Raw genomic sequence first — 11,396 nt, 5'->3', positions numbered from 1 at the left:
TCTAAACAATCAGAAAAACATCAATTTCTCATAAGTAGTCTGAACTAACATAATAGAAATGATAATTCTACCTAAATTTATTTACTCATTCAGGGCCATACCAATAATTTACCAAAATATTTTTTTTTGTATTCTAAATATTTTATTTTTTTGTAATATAAATTTATTTATTTTTAGTTTTAAACATTCATTTCCACAAATTTTTGAGTTCTAAATTTTCACCCCATCTCACCCCCCCCCACCCCAAGATAGCATGCATTCTGAATATCCCTTCCCCTAGTCTGTCCTCTCTTCTATCTCTCCCCCCTTCTCTTATCCCCTTCCCCTTCTATTTTCCTGTAGGGCGGGATAGACTTCTGTATCCCATTTCCTGCATTTCTTGTTTCCCAGTAGCATGTGAAAACATTTTTTTAAACATATGTTTTTAAAACTTTAGGTTTCAAATTTTCTCTCTTCCTCCCTCCCCACCCACCCTCATTGAAAAGGCAAGCAACTCAATATAGGCTGTACATGTGAAGTTATGCAAAACACTCCATAGTAGACATGTTGTGAAAAACTAACTCTATTTCCCTTAATCCTATCCTGCCTCCCATTTATTCTATTCTTTCTTTTGACCTGTCCTCCTCAGAAGTATTTACTTCTGATTACCCCCTTTCCAATCTGCCCTCCTCTCTATCATCCCCTGCTCTCTTGTCCCCTTCTCCCCTATTTTCCTGTAGGGTAAGACAGATTTCCATACCCAATTGAATGTGTATGTTTCTCTCCTTAAGCCAAATCCTATGAGAATAAGATTCCTCATTCCCTCTCACCTTCCTGTTCCCCTCCACTGTGAGAGACTTCTTTTCTGTTTTTTTTTGTGAGATGATTTACCCTATTCTACCTCTCCCTTTCTTCTCCAAGTATCATCCTCTCTCATCCCTTAATTTTATTCTCCAGATATGACCCCTTAATCTTCAACTCACTGTGTGTCCTCTATCTATACATACACACATATAATTTTTTTTCCTCCAACTACCCTAGTACTGACAAAAGTCTCATAAGTTATAAATATCATCCTTCCACGCAGGAATGTAAAAGATTCAATCTTAATAAGTCTCTTATGATTTCTCTTTCCTGTTTACCTCTTCATGTTCCACTTGAGTCCTGTATTTGTAAGTCAAACTTTCTATTCAGCTCTGGTCTTTTCATCAAGAATATTTGAAAGTCCTCTATTTCACTGAAAGAACATTTTTCCACCTGAAGGATTATACTCAGTTTTGCTTGGTAGGTGATTCTTGGTTGTAATCCTATCTCCTTTGCCCTCCAGAATATTATATTCTGTACCCTGCAGTCCTTTAATGTAGAAGCTGCTAAATCTTGTGTTATCCTGATTGTGTTTCCACAGTATTTGAATTGTTTCCTTCTGGCATCTTGTAATGTTTTCTCCTTGACCTGGGACCTCTGGAATTTGGCTGTAATATTCCTAGGAATTTTCCTTTGGGGATCTCTTTCAGGAGGAGATCAGTGGATTCTTTCAATTTCTGTTTTGCCCTCTGGTTCTACTATATCAGGGCAGTTTTTCTTGATAATTTCTTAAAAGATGATGTCTAGGCTCTTTTTTTGATCATGGCTTTCAGATAGTCCAATAATTTTTAAATTCTCTCTCCTGCATCTATTTTCCAGGTCAATGAGATATTTCACATTGTTTTCTAATTTTTCATTCTTTTGGATTTGTTTTACAGTGTCTTGATTTCACATAAAGTCACTATCTTCTAATTGCTCTATTGTAATTTTTAAGGAAGTATTTTCTTCAGTAGTCTTTTGGACTTCCTTTTCCATTTGGCCAATTTTTTTTTAGGGCATTTTTCCTCATTGGCTTTTTGGACCTCTTTTGCCATTTGGCTTAGGCTATTTTTTAAGGTGTTATTTTCTCCAGTATTTTTGTGGGTCTCCTTTAGCAAGCTGTTGACTTGTTTTTCATGATTTTCTTGCATCACTCTCATTTCTCTTCCCAGTTTTTCCTCTACTTCCCTTACTTGCTTCTCCAAATCCCTTTTGAGCTCTTCCAAGGCCTGGGACTGATTCATATTTTTCTTGGAGGCTTTGGATGTGGGAGCTTTGACTTTGTTGTCTTCTTCTGGTTGTATATTTTGATCTTCTTTGTCACCAAAGTAAGATAATATAGTCTGACTCTTTTTGCGCTGCTTGCTCATGATCCCGGCCAATTACTTGAGTTTTAAACTCTTTGCTAAGGTACGAATTTGCTTTCAATGTGGAGAATGTGTACTGTCCCCAGCTTTGGGGGGTTTGTATAGCTGTTTTCAGAGATACTTGTAGGGACCTGTAAATTTTCAGTTCTTCCAAGGTGGTATGATAAGGGGCGAGGTGTTTACTCCTTTCCTGGCCTGTGACTACAAGTATTCCTTTCTGTCCCGTAACTGTGAGGAGGGGCTCCGCTCCACAATCACTACAAGCTCCACCATGCCAGCGCTCCTCTTCGCCCCAGCACTGCCACCCAGAACTGTGACCCAGATCCAAGAACAGGCAAAGCAAGAGATTCCTGTCTCAGCCTCGGCAAAGAGATCCCTGCAATACCTCTGTGATCAGCCACTGGATTCGCCCTCAGTCTGTGGGCTGGAAGCTCAGGAAGCAGCTGCACCCCCAGCACCAAGCTCTTGGGGAATGGAGCTGAAATCCCGCCTTCCTTTCTCAGCACCGACAGAAACAGTTTTCCCACTGACCTTCTAAGTTGTCTTTGGCATTGGTGGATTGAGGAGTCTGGAAACCTCCACAGCTGCCCGCGATTCAGTCCTCTGAGGCCTGCTCTAGGTTTGCAGCAGCCTGCGCGCCCACGCCGGCGATGTGCTCCCAGCCCCGTGCGCTACACCTTTCTGATCAATCATCCAGGTTGTCTTGGGCTGGAAATTTGTTTCACTCTGTCTTTTTGTGGGTTCTACTGCTTCAGAATTTGTTTAGAGCTATTTTTTATGAGTATTCGGAGGGGTTTGGGGGAGAACTCAAACAACTCACCCTCCCCCCCAAATATTTTATAAAGCTAGAAAAAATAATAGCAAAGTTCATCTGAAAGAAGAAAAAGTCAAGAATCTCAAGGGAATTAATGAAAAAATGTCAAAGGAAGATGGCCTAGCTATACCAGATCTAATACTATATTATAAAGTGTCAGTCATCAAAACTACTTGGTACTCACTAAAAAAATAGAGTGGTAGGTTAGTGGGATAGGCTGGGTACATAAGATACAGTAATGAATGACTACAGCAATCTACTGTTTGATTAACCCAAAGACTCCAACTTCTGGGATAAGAACTCACTATTATTCAAACACTGCTGGGAAAACTGGAAAATAGTATGGCAGAAACTAGGCATAGAGCAATACCTCAGACCGTATACCAAGATAAGGTCAAAATAAGTGAATGATTTAGACATAAAGGGTGATACCAAGCAAATTTACAATCAAACAAATTATAGAGAGCATTATCAAATGCAAAATGAATAATTTTGATTGTATTAAATTAAAAAGGTTTTGCACAAACCCAATGCTACCGTGATTAGAAGGAAAGCAGAAAGCTGGGAAACAATTTTTACTGCCAGTGTTTCTGTTCAAGGCCTCATTTGTCAAATATATAGAGAGCTGAGTCAAATTTATAAGAATACAAGTCATTCCCCAATTGATAAATAGTCAAAGGATATGAACAGGCAATTTTCTGATGAAGAAATCAAAGCTATCTATAGTCATGTCAAAAGTGCTCTACTATTGATTAGAGAAATGCATATTAAAACAACTCACACCTATCAAATTGGCTAATATGACAGAAAAGAAAAATGATAATTGTTGGAGAAGATGTAGAAAAATTTGCGCACTAATGCATTGTTGGTGGAGTTGTGAACTGATCCAACCATTCTGGAGAACAATTTGAAAATATACCCAAAGGGCTTTAAAACTGTACATACACTTTGATCTGGCAATACCACTACTAGTCCCGTATCCCAATGAGATAACAAAAAAAGGGAAAACTACCCATGTGTACAAAAATATAGCAACTCTTTTGGTTGTGCCAACAAATTGGAAATTGAGAGGATGCCCATCAATTGGGGAGTGGCTGAACAAGTTGTGGTACATGAACATAGTGGAATACTATTTTGCTATAAGAAATGATGAACAAGTAGACTTCAGAAAAAAAAAACTGTGAAAACTTACATGAACTGATGTTGAATGAAGTGAGCAGAACCAGGTGAACATTGTACACAGTAACAGCAACATTGTGAGATCAGCAACTATGATAGATTCAGCTTTTCTCAGCAATACAATGAACCAACACAATTCCAAAAGAATCTTGTTGAAAAATGCTATCAACATCCAGAAACAAGAATCTGTGCACAGATTGAAGCATTCTATTTTCACTTTTTTGTTTGTTTGTTTTTTCTTTCTACTGGTTTTTCCCTTTTGTTCTGATTCTTCTTTCACAACATGACTGATGTGGAAATATCTTTAATACAATTGTATATATTTAACTTGTGCCAATTTACTTTCTGTCTTGGGGAAGAAGGATAGGGAGGAAGGAAATAGAAAAAATTAGAAATCAAAATCTTATAAAAGTGAATATTGAAAAGTATCTTTACATATAATTGGAAAAAAATGAAATACTATTAATGTTATTAAAATTTTAAATACTACTAAAATGAGATAATAATAGCACCTACTGCACAGTGTTATTGTGAGAATCAAATCAAATGTATTAACATTTAAAACATTTTAATATTCTTAAATTGCTTCATCAAGGTTAGCTGCTACCACTCCTCTTCCCCCTATTATTTATTGTTGTTGTAATTGTTATTATTATAATTCTGGGGGCAGCTAGGTGGCACAGTGAATAGAGCTCTGGCCTTGGAGTCAGGAGGACCTGAGTTCAAATCCAGCCTCAGACACTTAATATTTACTATCCATGGGACCCTGGGCATGTCACTTAACCCTAATCACCTCACCAAAAAAAAAAATATTATAATTCTGAACATCAGAAGTAAATCAACTGACATTGAACTCTTCACATCAGAGAATTATATATTTGCCCAATTTGCAAGAGATATTCCTGACCTGAATCCTGGAAGGGCTTTGTGCCATACTTTTTTCCCCCTCATCCATGACTAAACAGGCTACTATCTTTGCAAAACCAGGAATATATCTCTTGTTTAAAACTAGGTATAAATTGGGCTTCAGGGAAAAGAGGGGCCAAATGAAACTGGTGCCAGGGCACATCCTGTTTCATCCCATTGGTCACTCTGAAAAGTTGTTTTATATGATCCGCGACAGTTACTCCATCCAGCTTGTTATCAGGAATACTTTTGTGAGCATCATTCAGAGTTTACTGGAGTTTTCCAAAGCCCAGGTCAACCGCCTGTGTCAAACATTCAGGTGGGGAAGATTCAAACAGCCAGCTGAGTTGCTCTCTTCCATATTTTGTTCTCCTGGCTTAAATTGGATTTGCCCCTAAAGCAAACATTGCATCAGCTATAGCCTTCTCTGTTTTGAATCCGTCTTGGGCTTGGAAAGGACTGTGTCAATTTAAAGACTTAGCCAGATGGTATAAAAGATTATTCATGTTATATATAGAAATGAAATTTCTTTCTATTTCTTTCAATCAGGACCAGTTGCCCTTGGATTCATTACTAGTCAGTCTACAAGCCAGACAAAATTATTGCATCATTTAAGTCTCTGTACATGCCCCACATTGTTAAGGCAGGGCAGCAAACCATGGATGAAGTCTTCTGATTACAGACATTTACCTTTTGTCAACGTCAGATTGTGCTCATTGTTGGCACATTCAAAATCCCTCAGCTCTTGGATAACTTTGCATATGTGGGAACACACACACACACACACACACACACACACACACACACACACACAAAATAACAACAACCAACCAACCATAGTATGATTTGAAGGACCAAAAAGCAATCTCTGTCCCCAAATAGTATCAACCCCATCAATCAATTATGTTGCTAGAAATTCTGCCAATAATTATTTTTGGTTAATGGCCCATGTCTCCAACAATCTTTAAATAAAAAAAAAATAGCATTGAAAAGCCTTCAGTATAAAAGGACAAGAACTCACATTCAAATCATATTTTAGACATTGCAATGTGATTTCCCCATAATTCTTATGCTGCAGATGGTACAAGTGTTATTTCCCTCATTAAACAGGTCAGGAAACAGGTACAGATTGATACACACAATTACTATCTCTGTATAAAAACCAAATCTCAAGTTTTGTTTCAAGGTCAGTCCTTTTCCCTCCATACTATAGTGTAATATCTAGTTCAACCTGTAACAGAATAGGGATCCCCACTTTACAGTTGAGAAAATGAGGCAGATAGAAGTGAAGTGACTTGCCTGGGATCACACATCTGGTAAATGTTGCAGGCTAAATTTGAACTTGGGTCTTACTGACTCTAGGCCCAATGCTTTGGGCATTGTGCCATACCACCTAGCTGACCAATCAGCTTTTGATTGAAGGCTTGCAATGATGGATGAACCCCAAACCTCAGTGTGGTCCAGTACACTTTGGGGCAGTTCTAACTAGAGTTTTCTTTGCTTTCCTATACATTGAGCTAAAATTAGTTTTACCTTAACAGAAAAAGAAATTAAGATTAATCTTTTGCCTAAACAAGCATCTGGTAGAGTGGATAATGTTGGATTTGCAGTCAGGAATACATGAATACTCAAATCTAGCTTCAGACATGAACTAGCTGTGTGACCTTGGGGACATCATTTAATTGTGTTGTGCCTCAGTTTTATCATCTGTAAAATTAATACAATAATACCAACCTCTCAGGCTTGTTGTTAGGATCAAGTGAGATTTTACATATATAGCTCTTCTTCTTCTTCTTCTTCTTCTTCTTCTTCTTCTTCTTCTTCTTCTTCTTCTTCTTCTTCTTCTTCTTCTTCTTCTTCTTCCACTTCCTCTTCTTCTTCTTCTTCTTCTTCTTCTTCTTCTTCTTCTTCTTCTTCTTTTTCTTCTTCATCTTCTTCTTCTTCTCCTTTCTTCTTCTTTGCAATGGCTTATGTTACATAATCATTATGATTACCCTCCTTTGTACATGCTCCAATGTGTCAATGTATTTCCTAAGATTTAGTGTACTGAGCAGAACACAACAGTAGCCTGACCAGGGCAGAGAATAGTGGTACTACGCTATGCTTCCAATAATGAAGTTTATAATCACATTGGCCTTTTAGGTAACAGTGCCACATAGTTTATTCATACTGAGCTTGAGGTCCATTAAAATATCCAAGTCTTTACCCCATGACCTGTTAGACATCTGTGTCTTTTCCATTTTGTACCTGAGAGGTATATTTGCTTGTTTTCTTTTGATACGACATATTCTTGATCTGTTAAATTTTATTAAATCTATCTATCTTGATCTATTCAATTTTATCTTATTAAACTCACATTCCTTTGAGCTTGTCAGAAACCTTCTAGAATACAATTTCTATCATCCAACATATTAGCTATCCCTTTCACATGGATGCCACTCAAAAATTTGAAAATGAGGACTTTTTTTTTTACCTTTGTTTCCCTAGTACAGTGCTAGATACATAGGAATCAGTCAACAAATTTTTGTTTGTTGGTCCATCTACCTAAATGAGAGGCAGTACGGTGTAGAGGAAAGACCTGAACTCTCTAGAGATCTGACTTTTAATTAAGAAGAGGCTGTGCCATTTATTAACTGGGACCTTCAACCAGCCACTTATATTCATTGCAGATTTTTCCTCAATTGTTAAGTGATGATATTGATACTCGTGCAATTGTCTGCATTGTGCTGTTATGAAAACTGAAACCAGGCAGTGGACATAAATCATTGTACATAAATATAAGCTGCTTTCATTGTCTTTCCTTTTGGTTATGCTTGCCCCATCCTTAGATGGCTTCTAAAGATCAGGAAGTCTTGTGAACTCAGGAAAAGGCCTAGCACTGCTTCCACCAGGGTTTGGATATCTTTTCTAGAGAAAGAAAGACTGGGATCCTAGTCATAAACCTAGTACCACAATGGTAATTCTTCTCAAACAACATGCCTATAATCAAAAGGAGTGTCAGCTCATGCAAAAAAGAGACACTACTGGAAAGAGTAGAACTACAATACTACACAGGTTTTGATGTCAGATTCCAAATTCAGTGGCAAAAAGACCAGGACCTTCGACACAAGGCTTGATAATGGAGCCAACTGCATGTTTCATCTATGGGGTATCTTCTGGAAGGGTGACATTCCATGCCATCTTGGGATATAACTACCCAAAGGCTACCACCCCTTCCCAAGTTCCTTAGGTTGTATAAGGAATAAATCATGCATGCAGTGCTCCATTATCATAAGATCTCAAATAGTAGAGGCTCTAACTAAGTTGGTCTTCCTTCTAAACTTCATTATATCTATGATCTCATCTATGTTGTTACCCCCTTGAGTGATACAGATCCATACCTTTTCTTTGATCAGACTCTTAAATCTGCCAAAGGATTCACTTGAGGTAGTGAAGAGCTCCTTCTAGATTTTGCGATATAGCTACGGTTTGACAATTTCTTACCTCATAAGCAAAGGACATCTACTTTATAAGTTCCCTTTCCCTGAAACATTTCTCCACATTTTTGTCCTTCTCCAGCCTGCTTCTCATTCCTTAGCCCCTCACCTACTCTGACCTTTGTGTCTATTGTTTCCATTGTGCCACTGGAACTCCTCTTAATCATTTGCACACTTCATCTCTAATAGCTCCTTTTTCTACTCTTTACATCTTTGTTCTTGATGTTCAGGGAAATACTGCTTTTTAGAAAATATTACATCCTTAGCTACCGTCTCTAATGCTGATCACTCCTTGTCTCATATATCCCAACATAGTAGAGGGCTAAACCCTCCCTGTGCCATAATTACTCAGAATTTTCTCCTTTGCAGTGTATTCCCTCTGTCTCTGCAGATTCTTGTTATCTTTATCTATAGGCTTCTAGGTAATTCTTCCATCTTTCTCACACAGTCCAGAAGCTCTCTCACAGTTTTTATTACCCAAATGCTGACTTCATTCTTGGGGTCTTCAACATGCAGCAAGATATCTCCTCAAACACTGTGGCTTCTCAATTCATCAAATTTCTGACCTATCATGAGTTGACAGGAGAGACATCTACATTAGCAAATGTGGTAGCCCAACATATTCTGCTTTGAATAAGATTGACTCTTAATCTTTTTTGTGCCAACAGTAGAGAAAGAAGTTTAGGAGGTAGAGAAGGTACCCCATTGCATGGCTGGTTTTATGCAGTGAAGTATTTATATGGCATACTGGTTGATTTCCATTGTTTGGGATGCAATTTTAGTAACATAATTGAATGCATGCACATAATTCTGTCTGCCTACACCTGTGGGGACCACATCACTCTAAACATTGACATTGCTCTGTCATGAACATATAATTTTTTAAAATGTCGTAGTTTAGATCATGCTACATACATGTCATTTTGTGCATAAAGAACAAAGACATGACATTTTGAGCAAGGGTGTTTGCCTTAAAAATATAGATTATTTCCATTCAAGCCACACAAATTGGGGTCCTCACTATTTTTGCTTGAATGCTATAGACACATGAGCCTTTCAGTTTAAATTAAAAATGTATAAATACAATTTTAACCATTTCCTTCCAACTCCCTTCTTTTCTATGTGCTAAATCATTCAGAAAACGAATATGAAGATGTGGAAGAAAAACTTCTATTCTAACTTCGCCTAACTTCCCCATCTATCATTTTGAGATTTAATCATTTTGAAATATAACTATAAATTTATAATTTATCTAAATATATAAAATATATATTATATAATATATATTTAAGTAATATGATTCTATATGCTATATAATATAAATTTATATAATTACAAATAATTATAGTATTATAATTGTATAATCATTGGAGGGGGCTGGTATTAAGTATCTATGGTGTCACTCTCAGGTGTTTGTTTTATTCCTCACCTCTCTTGTATTGGAAGCTTTTTGAAAATTTGAAATCCAAAGGTAAATAAGAGATATTGAGTGATTTATGGTATGGCCAAGTTGCCACTCCATTACATTCATTCCTCCTTATTCCACATTCTCCATTAGGATGTTTCCATCAGGATTCTTCCTTCATTTCATGATAGCAGCTTAAGAAAACCCTGAATTATAGAGCAACAGGAGCTGATTTGTTTCTTCTAAATGTTATGAGGTCCTTCCCGATTCCTCACTCCCCTTCCTTATACCTACTCACCACCCCTCTCCAACATCATCTTAGCCCCCTTAAGATGCAGTCTTAATAACCTATTCTGTTCACCACATTTGAGGAGCATCTGCTGTTTGCAACTGAGATTTTGGCAGGAAGAGGTGAACTAGGATATTTACCTGGATAATTCCCATCAAAACTCCATCAAAAATCCATTTTACTTGTTTGTTTTGTTTCAGTTTTCTTAATTCTCCAATTAAATTTTGTACATCTATGGACAAGAGCAGCCTTAATGCAGGGAAAGAATAAAATAGGGAGTGGTTGCTTCATCCCAACCACTTCTTTTTTCTCAAAAGGAATTTAGCTCCTGCTCCTTATTGTGCCTCACATTCACATCTTCCTATCAGTTACTGATGCCTAAACAGCCACTATGTAATTATTCTATTAAAAGCACAAAGGATAGAATTATAATATTTCAGGTCACTGCCTTTAAGTTTACTATGTCCTTATCATTCCTCAATTCTGTTTCCTTGGGGCTTTCTTTGAGAAAAGGGGAAAAAAACATTCCTTTAGTGATTATATAAAAACATGCACATATATGCATACATGTAGCAACTGATTTGAAGATTTATATGTATATTGACATATGTATTTATATGATCTATGCAGGCATATGTTGTGTGTACATATAATATATGCACAGATATGTGTATATGTGTGTGCATGTATATATGCGTATGTGTATGTGTACATATATATTACCACACATACACAGATATATAGATATGGATATAAATATCTATCATATCAAAAACAGTTGGCACCTTTAAATTCACTCTTGAATAGAGGATAGAGATTTAAAAGTCCATTAATCTTTATAAAATAAAATTTGTTTTCTTTGTGATTATTCTACTCTCACATTGTAAGGGACTAATGCACAATTCTTCCCCCAAAATAGCCAGCTACAATTTTAAAAGCTCTGCTTCTATTAACATGCAACTCTTTTTGGGAAAAAATATCTTAAGTTTCATTAAGTTAGCAACAAACACAGACTTGTCTCTAGGGGAGCTGTCTCTGGTATCATTAGCAAATGAAAACTGGAAATGAAAGGGCGGAAAACAATCTGAAAACCAATAGGTAATTGCAAGGAAAAATGAGCATTAAAAAACACCCCTTT

This window comes from Phascolarctos cinereus, unplaced genomic scaffold (assembly GCF_003287225.1).
Source record: "Phascolarctos cinereus isolate Bilbo 61053 unplaced genomic scaffold, phaCin_HiC Scaffold_1;HRSCAF=81, whole genome shotgun sequence".
In the NCBI taxonomy this organism is placed as follows: domain Eukaryota; kingdom Metazoa; phylum Chordata; class Mammalia; order Diprotodontia; family Phascolarctidae; genus Phascolarctos; species Phascolarctos cinereus.
The sequence above is the reverse complement of the archived record's forward strand: the minus strand, read 5'-3'. Positions refer to the sequence as shown.